An 18693-nucleotide genomic window follows, 5' to 3' on the forward strand; every position below is an offset into this window, starting at 1 on the left:
AAACATACCTGGTCCATCACATGTTTTATTTGAACAAAAACAGCTTTTAGCCCTCACAGGTTTCACCTCCAGTCATCATATAATCATCACAATCTGATACTCCCATAAACATACCTGGTCCATCATATGTTTTATTTGAACAAAAACAGCTTTTAGCCCTCACGGGTTTCACCTCCAGTGCTTCAGGAATCGCTGTTAACTGATTCTCCTTCCGATCTAACAAATTCACATAGGGTAATTAATTTAACCAAGAACAATTAAACCTAGGCCTAAACAAATGTTTCGACAACGACATCATTATATCTGTTAATGATTGTTGCTGATACAACAGCCATGATAAAGCATAAGATTGACACGCAGCTGATAGAGGTTGAGCCACCGTCTCTAAGATCGAACCCCATGTGCCTGGTGCTGGAATTCTCAACAGACATGGACCCTCAAGATTCCTCACTGATCTTACAGAATTAGTTAACTGCTGGAACCATAGATTCCTACCTGCCCATCCATCTTTAATTTGCAAAACCGTAGAATCAAATCCATATGCCTTCCATTTAGTTTCTCTCTTCCGCTTCTAACGAGCGGTATTGATCAGATATATCTTCTGGTGTTCCATCAAAATTAAAGAACTCATCCTGTACCTCCGGGATAGAATTCTGCACTATTTCAGATGAATCTTCATCATTCTCTGCGACCATCTGCTCTCCTATTTCAACACTGTCCTTACTACCATTTACACCAATCTCCATCTGTATCATAGACTTCTGAGTCACATTTACTACATCCTTTAATTTCAGAAAAGCTGTTGTTGGTGTCTGTGTCACATTTCCGAAATGTGTTATCGCCGTCGTAACATTCATCTCTTTCAGAGTTACTGTTAAGATAGTGGCTTTAGTTGATGTATTAACACTCTTAATTATTTCCAGGGGCAAAGTGGCAGATATCCTCTGTGTATTATTTACTCTTGGAGTGACTACTGTAATATACTGCTCCTGAACTCCTTTGGTGACTGTGGAAACTTCAACAGACTTTAAATCTTCCATCATAAGTGTCACCTTACGAGTTACATAGCCTTCTAACCAGTAATTCTTAACCGGAACAAATTTGAACGCTGGCTCTAAATAAGTACAAGTATATTCTCCCTGATCTTCCCATGTAACATTACGCAAAAGAAGTGAGCAATCACTCATAACCCTCTTCCACTTCATATCGTTGTACAAAATATACTTCCTTTGACTAGGGGGCACAGCTTCTACTTCTGGTCCTGATAACAACACTTCTTCTCCCTAATCATCTCTCCACGTGGGAGGAATGTCACCACCCCCACTCCGTCTCTCACATCTACAAGGAAGATGAGCTGTACCACCCATCCTAACCCTAATTACAGTCTTTTTTTTTCAAATTGGTGTTGGAGCGATTTTCTGAGGCGCCATTGTAATCAAATGTGATACATTTATAGCTTGAATAACTGTCAACATTAAAATAGTTGAATTGCTTCTCATTGTTGTTGTATTAGGCTGAAGTGTTGTTGATTCATCTATTATCCCTACAGCTTTGAGCTCTTTACTTTTATTTCCATCTATCACCACTAGTGTCACTACATTAACTCTCAGTCCCGACTCTAATCCCTCACTTTCAAACTGTGGATTATAAAAAATACATTTATAATCACCTTGATCCTCCTGCTGGGAATTGTACACATAGAGACTGCAATCACCCTCAATCTTCAGTCTTCTTTTATCATTCAGCAACGCATACTTTCTCAATGCAACTGCTCCTAACAGATCTAAATTCCTGCCATAGCTATCTTCCCACTGAACTCTAAATTTCCCTTCACCACTGTTCTCTCTCGTACACTGACATGGGAGCTGAGCTGACTTTCCTAGAGTTACTTCAACCCTAGTTTTCGTAACGTTTTGGTCTGACTTTTTTCCTAACTGGTCTGGGGCTACTTCGTCTAACCGAATCACCAGCTTCTCCTGTAACAGAGTTGCCCTTGGTGATCTCTGCGGTTTCACATTCCACTGAAATATGCCCTGTTGTTTCTGGGACGCATTGAAAATCAATGTCCCCAAATCTCCTTTCCTTTCCATCCATTGCAGAGTCATCTTTGGCATCATCAGAAGTGTACACATCATCATCAACGTTGTCCACAGTATGGACAATCTCTCCTTCTGGGTTTTGACTCTGGATATTGTCATGCATCTCTCCTTCTGCCTGTTCTTCCCTATCTTCATCCTGCTCTCTTGAGCCTTCAACATCCTGTCTCTCTGCGCGTGGCACCTCTTCTCTAGGCGCTTTAACACAATGTGACAAATGATACCACGATGGAGACCCTTTAACCTGGACAGCCGTTCCAGTACTACGAACAACTTCAAATGGTCCCTCACGACGTTCGTTATACCACTTCCTTCTAAATACCTTCACGAACACCTTGTCCCCAGGTTGCACTGTACTCCTTTTTTGCTCATCAAGCTTCTCCTGCACCTCTAATTTTCTTTGCCTGTCAGAAACATATGTGGACATTTTTTTATGAAAATTGGCCATATACAGTGGGGAAAAAAAGTATTTAGTCAGCCACCAATTGTGCAAGTTCTCCCACTTAAAAAGATGAGAGAGGCCTGTAATTTTCATCATAGGTACACGTCAACTATGAGAGACAAAATGAGAAAAAAAATTCCAGAAAATCACATTGTAGGATTTTTAATGAATTTATTTGCAAATTATGGTGGAAAATAAGTATTTGGTCAATAACAAAAGTTTCTCAATACTTTGTTATATACCCTTTGTTGGCAATGACACAGGTCAAACGTTTTCTGTAATCTTCACAAGGTTTTCACACACTGTTGCTGGTATTTTGGCCCATTCCTCCATGCAGATCTCCTCTAGAGCAGTGATGTTTTGGGGCTGTCGCTGGGCAACACGGACTTTCAACTCCCTCCAAAGATTTTCTATGGGGTTGAGATCTGGAGACTGGCTAGGCCACTCCAGGACCTTGAAATGCTTCTTACGAAGCCACTCCTTCGTTGCCCGGGCGGTGTGTTTGGGATCATTGTCATGCTGAAAGACCCAGCCACGTTTCATCTTCAATGCCCTTGCTGATGGAAGGAGGTTTTCACTCAAAATCTCACGATACATGGCCCCATTCATTCTTTCCCTTACACGGATCAGTCGTCCTGGTCCCTTTGCAGAAAAACAGCCCCAAAGCATGATGTTTCCACCCCCATGTTTCACAGTAGGTATGGTGTTCTTTGGATGCAACTCAGCATTCTTTGTCCTCCAAACACGACGAGTTGAGTTTTTACCAAAAAGTTATATTTTGGTTTCATCTGACCATATGACATTCTCCCAATCCTCTTCTGGATCATCCAAATGCACTTCAGACGGGCCTGGACATGTACTGGCTTAAGCAGGGGGACACGTCTGGCACTGCAGGATTTGAGTCCCTGGCGGCGTAGTGTGTTACTGATGGTAGGCTTTGTTACTTTGGTCCCAGCTCTCTGCAGGTCATTCACTAGGTCCCCCCGTGTGGTTCTGGGATTTTTGCTCACCGTTCTTGTGATCATTTTGACCCCACGGGGTGAGATCTTGCGTGGAGACCCAGATCGAGGGAGATTATCAGTGGTCTTGTATGTCTTCCATTTCCTAATAATTGCTCCCACAGTTGATTTCTTCAAACCAAGCTGCTTACCTATTGCAGATTCAGTCTTCCCAGCCTGGTGCAGGTCTACAATTTTGTTTCTGGTGTCCTTTGACAGCTCTTTGGTCTTGGCCATAGTGGAGTTTGGAGTGTGACTGTTTGAGGTTGTGGACAGGTGTCTTTTATACTGATAACAAGTTCAAACAGGTGCCATTAATACAGGTAACGAGTGGAGGACAGAGGAGCCTCTTAAAGAAGAAGTTACAGGTCTGTGAGAGCCAGAAATCCTGCTTGTTTGTAGGTGACCAAATACTTATTTTCCACCATAATTTACAAATAAATTCATTTAAAATCCTACAATGTGATTTTCTGGGAAAATAAATCTCAATTTGTCTGTCCTAGTTGACGTGTACCTATGATGAAAATTACAGGCCTCTCTCATCTTTTTAAGTGGGAGAACTTGCACAATTGGTGGCTGACTAAATACTTTTTTTCCCCACTGTATGTAACGTACGCTCTCATTTAATCTTCCAAAAGAGCCAAACTTGGACCCTTTTCGCTTGTTCGCAAACAAGGCGTAGGCATCCTTCTTCCTGTGACCAGTTCATGGGGTGTCATACGTAGATCACGCAACTCACTTGAGCGACACACCATTAATGCTAAAGGAAGCGCCGCTATCCAGTTTAGACCTGTATGCTGGCAAATTTTGACAATGCGATTTTTCAAAACACCGTTCATTTTTTCACAAATCCCTTGACTTCGTGGGTGATAAACTGCTCCAAGACGTTGCTTAATTCCCAATTTTTGCAACATCAATTTCACTGATTTATCCACAAATTCCTTCCCATTATCTGAGGATATTCGATCGGGAAGTCCCCACCTGCTTATGACTTCTTTACACAAGAACTTGGCAACCGATTGAGCGTCTTTTCGCTTGGTTGGACAGGCCTCCGGCCATCGTGAAAATCTATGTACAACCACCAGCATGTATCTTTTCCCATCAACTGGTTTTATCATATCAACAAAGTCGATAACCAACTCACGCATAGGACCTCTCGGTGTAGGAATGTGATCAGGAAGAACAGTCACACCCCTGCGAACATTATTTTTCAGACAGATTGTGCACCTGCCTATGACATAGTCAACCTGTTCAAGCAAATATGGTACCCAAAAACCATACTCCTTTGTGATCTTTCTCCTAACCTCCCCTCTTGCAACATGAGCTAACCCATGTGCTTCCTGAATCATCAGACCTAATAGGTCTAGAGGCGCTACTATCAACCCCTCATGGTTTCTCCAAAGACCAGTAGCATCTTTGACGGCACCTCGGTCTCGCCATAACTGTTTGTCGATCGTAGAAGCAGCTTCCTGCATCAAAATCACATCCTTAAGCGTACTTTTGTGTTCCAAGTCCACTCCATGAGTGACCAGAAAAACTTTGCCCAATTTGTCCGCTCCTGTGACGGCTTTTGCAGCTTCATCAGCAGCTTTGTTCCCTTGTGTGACTTTTGACACATCGGTTTTATGAGCTGCACACTTAGCTATCTCTATCTCTTTAGGCTTCATCATAGCATGCAACAATTTCATTATTTGCGCATGATGTTGTATTGGAGAACCATCCGTTTTCTTAAACCCTCTACCTTTCCACACTGCTCCAAACAAATGACATACACTGTGTGCATATGCAGAATCAGCGTATATCGTCACTCGCTTTCCTTCTGCTAACAAGCATGCTTCTGTTAGCCCCACAAGTTCAGCAAGTTGTGCAGACACAGGCTGTGGTATTACTTCAGCCTTTTCAACTACAAATCCAGTTCCTTGGGCTTTAACTACTGCATAGCCAGCACACAATTTATCTCCCACACGATAACAAGACCCATCAGTCCAATACTCCAGGTGTGCCTCACGTAATGGAAAGGCTTGCAAATCTGATCTAAGCCTCAAGTATTTTTCTGCTTCTTGAACACAATCATGTGGCTCACCATCCTCTGAAGTTGGCAAATTCTCGGCTGGATTCACCGTATCACACCTCACTAGGGTGACATCTTCCTGCTCTAAGAGCCTATGATAGTCTCTGAGCCTAGGCATAGTCAATGTATATTTCCCATAGTTCAGAAGATTTCTGAGACTATGATGGGTAAGAATTGTTACTGGGTAACCCACCGTAACAGATAATGCTTTGTCATACATTGAATGTACTCCCACCATTGCTTTGTAGCACAGTGGTAGCCCTAGTTCTACTTCTGAATAGGCAGTAGAGTAGTAGGAAATAGGCTGAGGATTCGTCCCTGTACCTGTCGGCTGACAAAGAACTGCACATGCATGTTTACCTCCAGTAGTCTGGTAGTGTGAGTGCAGGTGCCTCCTGTAACCTCTGTTTGATAGTTTCAAATGCCACAAGGCCTTCCTGTGTCCAGGGAAGATTGCTATGGAGTTGACCACTCCCAGTATCTTTAACCATAGCTCTCAAAGGTCCCGTCAAACTAGCATAGCTCTCAACCCAAGTTGAAGAATAACCAGCAATACCAAGAAATGTCATCATCTCTCTGACAGTTCTAGGCTTCTGAGCCTTACGAATAGCTTCCAATTGACTGTCCGAAATGCTTCTGTGTCCATGCGTTATTTTCTGACCCAAATAAACAACCTTCTCCTGGCAATATTGCAACTTTTTCTGTGAAACCTTATGCCCCTTTTCTGCCAATACCTGTAGCAATTTAATTGAGTCTTCATGACACGTTTCCTCATTCTGTGAGCAGATAATTATATCATCCACGTACTGAATAAAAGTGCTTTGCAATATCTGATCTATCCCTACCAAATCATCCTTCAGTACTTTATTGAAAATGTGCGGGCTATGCTTGTACCCCTGTGGCAACCTACTGTACTCATAGAACTGTCCCTTATATGTGAACCCAAATAAACCCTGACTTTCTACATTAAGTGGAACACTAAAAAATGCACCACATAAGTCTAACACTGTGAAATGTGTCGCATCAGGAGGAATTTGGGCTAACAAGGTATGCGGGTCTGACACTTCTGCTGGAAAATCAGTTACCACTTCATTCACTGCTCTCAAATCATGAACCATACGATAAGTCTCATCGGGTTTCTTCAAAGGCAACAAAGGTGTGTTACTCTGAGGATTTTTTGTTGTCCTCAAAACACCTGCTTTCGAAAGTCCTTCAATTTGTGGTTCGATCCCTTGGATTGCTTCATCTTTCAATGGATACTGATTCTTCCAAGGAGGTCTGGCTCCTGGTCGAAGTTCAACTTTCACCGGTTGGGCTGATTTCACAAGTCCAATATCGGTATTGTGTTGAGACCACAAACATTCTGGAACTTGTTGCAACATCTCCTCTTTCATAGGGTCTGAATCCATCTTCGCACTGCAAATATATTCATGTGTCATCCGTACAGCTTGTGGCTGTACTTGTCCTTGAGCCGAAATCATGATTTTGAGAAATCGCTGATCTTCACTCCTCCAAATCGCCAAATTCTCTTTAATTGGTACGAAAACAGCTTTCTCTGCTTCTGTCATCATTTCTCCTATTTGCTTCTGCTCATAGCCTTCAGAAACCAACAAGGTCACATGTGGCACACTCTTCTCAATCTCAAATTCTTTATCCAGATAATCGTCTGTGTTTATCTTCATAGCTGCTCCTTGTGGTCCTAAAATTATGCAACATGAGCTGAGTTGAACTTTCTTTGGTTGATGACTCAACCATTCCTCTGAGTTCGATTGGGCAGCATTCTTGAAATACTTGAGCGTACAATGAAATTGATATTCTGGAAGCCTCGCACCTGGCATGTTTGCCACAATGAATTTCTCCCATATCTTAGCCTGCTTCAAAAAATCTGCACTGAGAATTCCAATCCAAAATACTGAAGAAGAATCCATCTCTGTCGTCATCAACAATTGGTAAACCTTTTCTTTTGGCACTTCTACCAGACAGCCGTCTGGCGTACATTTTATTGTACAGTTCAATCTACACAATGCATCTCTTCCCAACAATGCAATAGGTGTATGTTCTGATACCAGTATGGGTATTGTAATTTTCTGATTTTTATAGCAGAGCTCAATTGGTTCCGTAAGAGGAATCAGCTGTTTCACTCCCTCAAATCCGATTGTCCTAATTAGTTGATTGGACATAGGGAGATGTGTAGCATCTTTAGGCCGAACACAGGTGAAAGCAGCTCCGCTATCCGCCATCACCTCCAATGGTCGGTTGTTTACTTTCACCTCAATTGTTGGATCTTTTTCTGGTCCTGACGCTACCAGCTGACACCCCCCTATCGGATCTTCTGGGCACCTCTAGAATCCTTGCTCCGGGCCAATATAAGGGTTCACTGGTCCTCCCGATGATCTTGACTGGCCCCTGTATCTTCCTCTGAAATTCCTCCTGGCCCATTACACTCACGGGCAAAGTGACCAACCTGTCCACAATTATAACACACTTCTGAAGATTGCTGGAAGTATGGCTTAAATCTTTTTCCTCTTCCTCTTCCTAAGCCTTCTCGTCCTCTTCCTCTCCAATTCTGTGTCTGTCCAGAAACTGGCTGTGGATATGAAACAACTGGTCCCACTAGTGGTGGCTGGTACAATTGCTGTTGGACCTGGTTCGGTTGAAGCTGTGGCAGTGATTGTTGATTTGGTGAACACTGATTCTGCATAACCAAAGCCTGTTTCTTCTCCTTCTTATTCTCCACCAGTTGTATTTGATTGAGTTTTCTGAGAGTTTCTTGGTCCTGTTCTTTCTGGTTGTGTTCCTTTTTCCGGTACAGATCCACTTGATGGGCTATATGATCTGTATAGACACCTTTTGTCATGCTTTCAAGTCCAACCACCTCTGCCAGTTTGCTCCTTACTGGTGAGGGCAGTCCCATCTGCAGTTTAGCTCGCAAAATTGACTGCTCTATTTGACTCACATCTGGATCATTTCCGGTAATATTTCTCCACACTTGATGAACATAGGCTCTCGGATTTTCTTGTTGTCCTAGTGGGTCAATCAGAATGTTGTCAGGATGCACATTTGTTGGAAAAGTATCTTTCAGTGCTCTCAACAGCCGATTTCTGCTTGCAGCTAGCAATTCAGGATCATTCACCGCAGTCCCCACATATCGATGAAGTCCAGCTCTCTGAAAAATTTCTTCCATACCTGGAATCCCAAGGAGATTAGCCAAAAGTGTTTTAATGTCTCCTATGGCAGACTGTGTTCCCACCGTAATTTCTTCCAACTTTGAAATCCAAGGATATGCTTCATCTTGAAGAGTAGGCAGCTTCTCAAGTATATCTGACATATCGGTATTCTGCAAAGGCTTATACTCCAGGTTCTGTCCTCGAATTATCACTGGCATCATCTTCTTACTTGTGTTCCCTTTTCTTGGCCTCAATATGTATTTCCTCTCCAATTTTTGAGATTCTTTTTTCAGCAGTTTCTCCTTCTGTATCTTCAGCGTCTTGAGTTGTTCTTCCAGTTCTCTTACTTCTTCTAAATTATTCGCCTTATCCAAGCATGATATGCATCGGTCTATATCTCTTTCTATTTCTTCTGTGCTAGTCATTGTAGAATAAAATCCTCTTGAACATGAAGCACCTTTAATCTCCAAATCTTTATCGCTGTCTTCATCTTGACTGTCATCAGAGCTCGGATCTCTTGTATCCTTCTCCTTCCAACTTCCATCACCCCTTCTTTCCGCTCTGGCCAACCTCTGTCTGATTACAGGGTCATATCCACCCATTATCTCTTCTGAATCACTCTGATCATCATCATCATCATCTTCAAATTCCATCCTCCTGAACCTCACTCTACCCTTAGTTTCCAGACGTGTCATTTTCTTCTTACTTTTGGAGTTTGGATTCATCTTTATGGTCGTTTCTGCTTGTCCTCTCTCTATTATTCGTTCATCTTCATCTCTGATGCAATAATCACCCTCCTGAATGATCATTGGAAGCTGAGGATAGACGTCCTTAAACTCTACTTTTTCCTCGTAAGGTGGGGGCCTCTTTGCTGAATCCGTATGTGAGAAAGGTGTATTGACTTCTGCCATTCGTTTTTCTGTTATCTTCGCCTCTTTTGCCATTTTCTCTATACCTCTGTCTCTTTTATCTTTTGTATCTTTTATCAGTTTTTGTCCCTCATTTTCAAACAACTTAAGAACACCCAGCTCTCTTTGTCTCTTTTCTTTACGTTGTTCCCTTTTTTTTCTAAAGGGTTACTATTTTGTACTACATTAACAGGAGTAATTACTTTCATAGTTTTGATGTCCTTTTTCCCCATTGTAACCACTCTTTTATATTCCTTTATTGTGAATTATTTTATTATTATTTTTAAATAATTAATTTGTAAACCCCAAAAACTTTTAGCTATGTTGCTTATCAATCCCTCCTATTATTATTATTATTTTTTAATTAAATAAATTAAATAATTAAATAATATTATATATATATTTTTTTTACAATGTTTAAAAACGTTCTCTCAAATGGAGACTCATAAGGTTTTAACCATAACGTCCTCCCGGGGGGCTCATATATTTTAACAATTCTGGAAACGTTCTCTCAAATGGAGACTCATAAGGTTTTAACCTTAACTAACATATTTCCTTACAAAAAACTAAAACCCCTGTTCTCAACCAAAACATATATATGTATATATCTCTAACATAAATGTTATCATAGCATGAGTCGACACACAGCTGGAACACAGCAGAGACCTCCCCATGTACACGCATAGGCTCTCTTTCACACACACACACATAATCAAACAAGAATGCATCCGTTCATACAATACTCTAAAGCATGCTTACGTCGCTCCTTTTTTCCTTTATATTCCTTCCTAAATTTCTGCTACCTTGAGTTGCAGATATTCAATGAGAGGCTACATCGGACATATACTTCGTCAACTATATTCCGAGAGGTAACATGCAATTGAATATATATTGTACAATCTCACAGTTCCCAGAACTGACCCGAAAGTCAACCTAGTGACTTTCCTAGGATTTACGGCCCATCTTAATGATCGCCTCGTTTGAGGGCTTACGTAGATCAGCGACGTCCTAACAGTATACTTTTTTCCTTATTTCCTTGTCTTATTCCTTCATTCTATTCCTGGACACTCCTTTAAATTTATTCAAGCCAAATATCCCTGTGCCCAGCGTTATCAATTCCTATAGACACTCCCCCCTGTTTGCGTTGTTTTCAAAGCAAACAAATTTAGAAATTTAGAACGGATTGTCATCCCACAGCAAATAACAGCAAGGCGCACACACAAGTCCTTTGACGGTACATCCCCTCAACGCACACACACAGCCACACGAACTGACCAGCGCCCAAAGTTGTGAGAAAGCTCACCTTATCTGCCGGCCTCTGTAGCGGGAGTCAGCTCGCGGCCCATGATGAAACGCTGAGAAAAGACGCAACACGTCCCAAATCCTCGTCGCCAATTAATGTGGTGTCAGGACAACGATGCTGATATGCTGTGTAGACAAGAAATCCGCTTGACACTGTACTTGATTATAAAGGTTTATTATATCAAAGGTTCCAGCGTCAATTTACAGATTTCTGCAGAAATCCGGAGAACAACTAACCCAATCTAAAATGATTATTCTCCCCGTCCTTTGTTCCAACCATGGTATTTAATCCTATGTAACATAATATGGGTGGATTTTGATAGACCAATCCCTGGCTTCCACATATCCAAGTCTCCTCTGTTGCAGGGGGCCCCTGTAGTAATGCTTTCCAGATGTTTCAGCAAAGCAGAGTAAAGTTAATCTATCACACCATTTGCAAACGTCAGCCAAAATTATAAACTGTTCAGATACTACACGTCCATATATACAGAACGAAAAGACTGAACGACTGGTCGCGTCTCTAACAGCAGAACCGATAGAACAAACGACCAGCCGGCTTGGGTAGCAACCCTAGATTTGTGTCAGGACTATATCTTGTGAAAGGATGAAATAGTATGAATGAATAAAATAACGTTTTTAATGAAAATATGTCAATCATTATTTGAATATGTTGGTAACCCGTTGTATAAACGTGATAATGCCCTCGAAGCCGGTGTTTGGAGGATATATTGGTACCCGTGCCAATATATCCTTCAAACATCGGCTTCAAGGGCATTATCACTTAAGTGTACATTGCTGCGCCTAAAATGTGAAGAAATAATAGTTTATCAACATTTTAAGCTAAACATTCACATCTGTTCAATCAGCCCTATTAATTGATATGGTGTATACCTCCAATACACTACTTTGCTAGGTATCAGTGGGGTTTAAGAAGTGAGTATACGCAATGCCCACTGAAAAATAAGTGGGTATACGGCATATACCTGTGTATACCCTCCACTACACCACTGATCACTTAGAACCAACACCCAGCTTTGTAGAAATGAATTAACTGAATGTCATCAGGTCATATCAACATATTACTGGTCACACTTGAGACAAAGAACAACAGACTTCATGGATAAATAGATGTCAATCTTAATGAATCATTCTGTTTTTACATCATTAAAAACAATAAACCACTCCAGCTTCTTTAACTTTTTGGCTCCACACTTCACAATACAGTGTACAGTAAATACTTGTATTGACTGTTTACATTACATTGTTAACATTACAGAGCCCACATTACGCTTCATATTGCAAATTTACATTGCATAATGTGTTATATATTTCATAACAAACTACACAATAAAGCAGATATCGTATATGAAGATTATGACGTTGTTAATGTTTTAAGTGGAACCGGAGAGGACGTTGATTTTAGTATCAAGAGGGAATGTTTTAGTGTAACGCCACATACAACAGACAGGAAGTGTGTTGTAGACAGGGGATTGGACAGTAGAGGGAGCCACCCACATCTTGGGGAGATTATATATACTGGGGGAAAAACGAAGAAGAGTCAGAAGCATTCAGATTAATTTGGGAAGGTGCTTCTCCAGACACCGCGGGTCTGTAACTTATGCTGTAAACGTGTGATATTAATAAAAGCCTCTAATCACGGTGCAGCCTAAGCGGACTCTTTGTTGACAGCAATAACCACCAGCATTCGACGCGATACCACAAATGGAGGCACTGCTGAGATTCTGATTGCATCGTTCTTGGTTCCCTTCCTGAGTCGCGAGTTGACTACTGCCCAAGCCGGCTTTAAAGGTGAGATTACTCACAAAATTTGGGCATTAGTTATTCCGCTGATTCATGAGAGGGCATTGAAGGTGTACAGTTAAAAGTACTTGGGTCGTTGTTGATGTGGGGTATTGCGGTCGACTAGGAGTCTGTAATAATATTCTAAAATGTGATTCCAATGGTAAACGGCAGATAATTGGAATTTTAGAGCATAAAACGGTAGGAATTAAGTATTGAAGGTGTACAATTAAGGCAGATATGCATACATTAGAGCACTGTACCGCTTAAGACCCCAGGGGGGCCATTTTAGAAATGGGCCGACAAATCCGCTTGCACGATAGAATGTGCAAGTCGGTGTGTTTTTAAAGAAAAACTTGGGTTGATGGAATTTATCTGATTTGTGATTATTGCTCGACTTTCGTCCGACGGGGGGTCTGATTGGGTGTGATTTCTCGGTGAATTGTCATTAAATCCACGGTAGCACAAAACGGTAGGAAAATATGTCAAAAGAAAAAGGGCAGTGCAGGATGCTTATTTGTGTGTGGTAGGCCGCAGTTAGCTAAAGGCTAAGGCTAATGTTAATGCTAAATGCTGGATTGGGGTTCATGCCACATTGTACATAGCGGCTAATGCTAAAGGCTAAGGCTAAATGCTAATTGTGTTGCGTGCTACATGCTAACGTGTCCTTAGAGGTCTCATTGCGATGAGATAAGCCTCTTAAATGTGTTTGTGTGTGGGTGGAATTCAGAGTTCTACGCAAATGTGAGCTCTGTTATGTGTAATTGTCTGACTATAAGTGTAAAATGGATTTGCGCATGCGAACTGAGGTAGAACGCTGGCATTCTATTGTGTGGCAATCGTATGGTTAAATGGATTTGCGCATGCGCTTGATTTTACGGCGCTAAAACTACGACACGAGGTGATTTGCTAAAACTACAACACGGGATTGTGGGTAAAGGGTCATATTTCTGTGGGGTTACACTGCAGGGGGAGAAATAGCCACAGACAAGAGGTATTTGGACACGAATCTTCTAAATCGTTAAAGTGACTGTTGTTCGAAAATGAAACTATTTGTTGAGATGTAGTGAATTTATAAATTAGATATATGGTGACGGATTATAATAAATTGAATTAGAAGACGATTAAAATAAATAAAAATTAAAATAAAAATGTTTTTGAGCGATCTATTTAATCCTGAGTTAAGTCTTAAAGCGAATGTGAGTGGGGGAATATTGAATGTGGTTGAAATAACTCAGTGATTGCATTAACTACAAAAATCTTTTTGTGTCTCTGTTCTTTTGTCATATGAGAGGAACAATGGAGAGAGAAAGAGAAGGGGGGCTGACGTACACGTCACGTGACGCGACAGAGGATCAAGTCAAAAAGGTTTTGGTACTGGTCTGTTACAAAATCTTCCCCTACAGGATATCTGATGCTATGACAATTTCACATAGGCTTGGCAAAATACTGATTCATTCAAAATTACAGTTGGGAGGCTCTGTGCATCACTGGGGTTAATTACAGTTGTGTTGGGAATCAAGGACTGACATTATTCTGTAAAATAAAGATAATTAGGTGCCTATAGAGCAAGGGGGTTTATGGGAATTGTAGTAATAGTAGGGTTACAGGCTTTGTTTATGGGTATTGTAGTCTGAAGTTGACTACTTGCATTTGATGGGTTGTGGTAAGATAGCCACCACTAATTGATAAATTGGTGACATAGGATGTAGAAATAAAAAATTGGTTTTAATTATTCATAATTTTTAATTGATTTTTTAATTGATTTTTTATTTTAATTAGAAATGGTTTTTGAATAGAAATTTTAATTGAATTATTTCATAGTCATATTTTTATTGATTTATTTAAAATAATTCACGATAAAGGAATATAAAAGGGTTGTTATAATGGGGAGAAAGGACAGCAAGGCTATGAAGGTGATTACACCGGTTGATATAGGGAAAAAATAGTAATCCTTTAACTAAAGTAGTGTTAGGTTATCCGGCAAATGAAATAAAAGTTGCCCTTCATTCTCAAACAAAAACTGATAAAAGATTCCAGCGATAAACAAAGGTATAGAGAAGGTGATAGAAAAACTAATGGCAGAAGTTAGTACACCTTTCTCACATACGGATTCAGCAGAAAGACACCCACCTTACGAGAAGGAAGTAGAGCTTAGGGATGTTTATCCTCAGCTTCCAGTGATCATCCAGCAGGGTGATTATTGCATCGGAGAGGAAGATGAACGAATAATAGATAGAGGACAAGCAGAAACGACGATAAAGATGAATCCAAAACTCCAGAAGGAAGAAAATGAGATGTCTGGAAGAGAAGAGTGAGGTTAAGGAAGATGGAACTTGAAGAAGATGATGAAGATGAAGATCAGAGTGATTGAGAAGAGATCATGGGTGGATATGACTCTGTGATCAGAAGGAAGTTGGCAAGAGAGGAAAGAAGGATACTAGAGATTTGATCTCTGATGGAAGGTGAAGGAAGAAGGATACAAGAGATTCGAGTTCAGATGAAGACAGCGATAAAGAGGAGACTAAAGGTGCTGTGTATTCAAAAGGAGTTTGTCCTACAAGGACTGGCACAGAAGAAATAGAAGAAGATATAGACCGATGCTTATCATGCCTGGATAAAGCGAATAGTTTAGAAGAAGTAGCACAACTGGATGAACAACTCAAGAAGAGAGAAAATAATCCCAAGAATTGGAGGAGAAGAATACATTGAGGCCAATAGTAAGAAGATGATGGAAGATGATATTTTGAGGACAGAACTTAGAATATAAGCTTTTGAAGAATCCTGATATGTCAACAACAAAGAACAGGACGAAGAAACTCTCAAAAAAAACTCAATCATACAACTGGTGGAGAAGGAGAAGAGAAGCTTTGGTTATGAAGAATCAGAGTGAACCAAATCAACAATCACTGTTACAGCTTCAACTGAACAATATCAAATGCAATTGTACCAGCCAACAAGGGGGGTACCAGGTGTTTCATATCCACAGCCAGTTTCTGGACAGACACAGAATTGGAGAGGAAGAGGACGAGAAGGCTTAGAAGGAGGAGGAAGATTTCAGCTACACTTCCAGCAATCTCCAGAAGACTGTTATAATTATGGACAGGGTGGTCACTTTACCTGTGAGTGCAATGGGCCAGGAGGGAACAACAGAGAACATTTTTAAGGAAGATACAGGGGCCAGTCAAGATCACCTGTTCTCCAGGTGAACCCTAAGGATTCTAGAGCCTAGAAGATACGAAGGGGGGTGTCAGCTGATAGCACCGATTAGAGAAGAAGAGAAAATATCTAACAATTGAAGTAAAACCAGAGGACTATGAGAAGTGATAGTGAATAGTGAATAGTGGAAAAGCTTTTATCTGTGTTGAGCCTAAAGAGGTTAGACATCTCACTATGTAAAATTAACTAATTAGGATAGGGATTTGAGGTAGTAAAACAGTTAATTACTCTTAGGGAACCAATTGAGCTATGCTATAAAAATCAAAGAGAAATTAAAATAGACATTCTAATATTAGAACATATACCTATTGCAGTGTTGGGAAGAGATGCATTGTTTAAATTGAATTGTACAATAAGATGTACACTAAACGGCTGTCTGGTAGAAGATGTTAAAAAGTAGGGTTTTTGGGAATCATATTTGCTTAAAAAGATAATATCATAGGAAGGATGATAATCTATTAGACTGCCTATTAGACAATCTGTCTGGAAAATAAAGTTAAAAGGGGTGACTGTTATTCTGGGTTACATTCTTACACCAAGAAATTTCAGGCTAGGCTAAAAGGTGTTTAGTCGTTTGCCAAGTCTGTGTGTAAAGAAGTCAGAAGCATGTGGGGACTTTCCCAATCACATATCCTAAAAATTGGTGGTGAAGGGATTTTGTGAATAAATCAGTGGAAAAGGTTTTTAAAGGTTAGGAGAAAAGATTAGATTAAAATAAGTTAGGAGAACTAGGGTTGAAGGAACTCTAAGACAGTAAGCTAAGTTTCAAAGTTAGTAGTAAGAGAGAGAGAACAGTGGTGAAGGACATTTTAGAGTTTAGTGGGAAGATATGGTAGGAGTTTAGATCTGTTAGGAGCAGATGCATTGAGAAAGTATGTGTTGCTGAATGATAAGAGAAGATTGAGGGTGATTGAGTATCTATATTTACAATTCCCAGCAGGAAGATCAAGGTAATTGTTGGTGTATTTTTTATAATCAAAAGTTTGAAAGTAAGGGATTAGAGGTAGGACTGAGAGTTGGAAAAAGTGACACTAGTGGTGATAGATGGAAGTACAAGCAAAGAGTTCAAAGCTTTGGGGAAACTAGAAGTAACAACAATGACATCAACACTTCAGTCTATTATAACAACAGTGAGAAGCAATTTAACTCTTTCAACATTGATAGTTATTAAAGCCATAAATATATCGCATTTGATTATAAGGGAACCAATAGCTCCAGCACCAATTTTAGGGGGAAAAATACTTATTAGGGTTAGGATGGGGACGTTCCTCCCACATGGAGAGATAATTATGGAGAAGAAGTATTGTTATCAGGACCAGGAGTAGAAGCTGTTGCACCTAGTCAAAAGAGGTATAGTTTGTACAACAATATGAAGTGGAAGAGGGTTATGAGTGATTGTTCACTTATTTTGCGTAATGTTACAGAGAAAGATCAGGGAGAATATATGTGTACTTATCTAGTGCAAGCATTAAAATTTGTTCCGGTTAAGAATTATTGGTTAAAAGGCTATGTAGTTCGTAAAGTGACGCTTATAATTGAAGATTTGAAGTCTGTTGAAGCTTCCACAGTCACCGAAGGAGTTCAGGAGGAGTAGATTACAGTAGTCACTCCAACAGTAAATAATGCACATAGGATATCGGTAGCTTTCCCACTAGAAATAATTAAGGTTAATACATCAACTAAATCAACTACTTTAATGGTAACTTTGGAAAGGGATTAATGATACGACGGCGATAACAGATGTAGGAAGTATGACACAGACACAAACAACAACTTAGTAAGGATAGGGTTAAAAAAGGAGAGCAGATAGTGGTAGAGAGAATATAGATTCATCTGAAATAGTGAAAGATACTATCATGGAGGTACAGGATGAGGTCTTTGATTTTAATGACAGACAAGGAGAGGTATCTGATCAGTACCGCTCGTTAGGGAAGAGAGAAACTAAATGGATGGGTTTGATTCTTCTGTTGTGAAAAATTAAAGATAGCAGGTAGGAATCTTTGGTTCCAGCAGCTCATTCTGTAAGATCAGGGAGGAATCTTGAGGGTCCATGTCTGTTGAGAATTCCAGCCAAACATTTCAGAGACGTGGGGTTCGATCTCTATCAAGTATGTGTCAATCTTATGCTTTGTCATGACTGTGGTATCAGCAACAGTCAGTAACAGATAAAATAATGTCGTTGTCAGAACATTTGTTTAAGCCTAGGTTTTAGATGTTCTTGGTTAAATGAATTAACCTATGGGAATTTGTTAGATGGGAAGTAAAATCAGGTAACAGCGAATCCTGAAGTATTGGAGGTGAAACCATTGAGGGCTAAAAGTTGTTTTTGTTCTAATAAAACATATGATGTAAGGGGTATGTTTATGGGAATATCAGATTGTGATGATTATATGATAACTTTGGGTATGCATGACCTTAAGGGTAGTAATGAGAAATATAATGTAACTTTTTATGTTCCAGTTAGTAAGAAGAGCAGGACTTTGATGGTTAAAAGATTAGCTTTTGACTGGCAATGTAACTATTGGGAATTTTAGAGATATTTGGAGGGTTTGTGGTGATAAAGCATATATATTCTTACCCTATGGATGGACAGGATGTTGTTACATGTCAACGTTGAAGCTTCCATATAAGGCTTTTACCATTAAAAGAGGGGTAGCACCGGACACAGATAAATCTAGGGTTGAAAATAG

Source organism: Coregonus lavaretus (assembly GCF_964263955.1).
Source record: "Coregonus lavaretus genome assembly, chromosome: 3".
NCBI lineage: Eukaryota > Metazoa > Chordata > Actinopteri > Salmoniformes > Salmonidae > Coregonus > Coregonus lavaretus.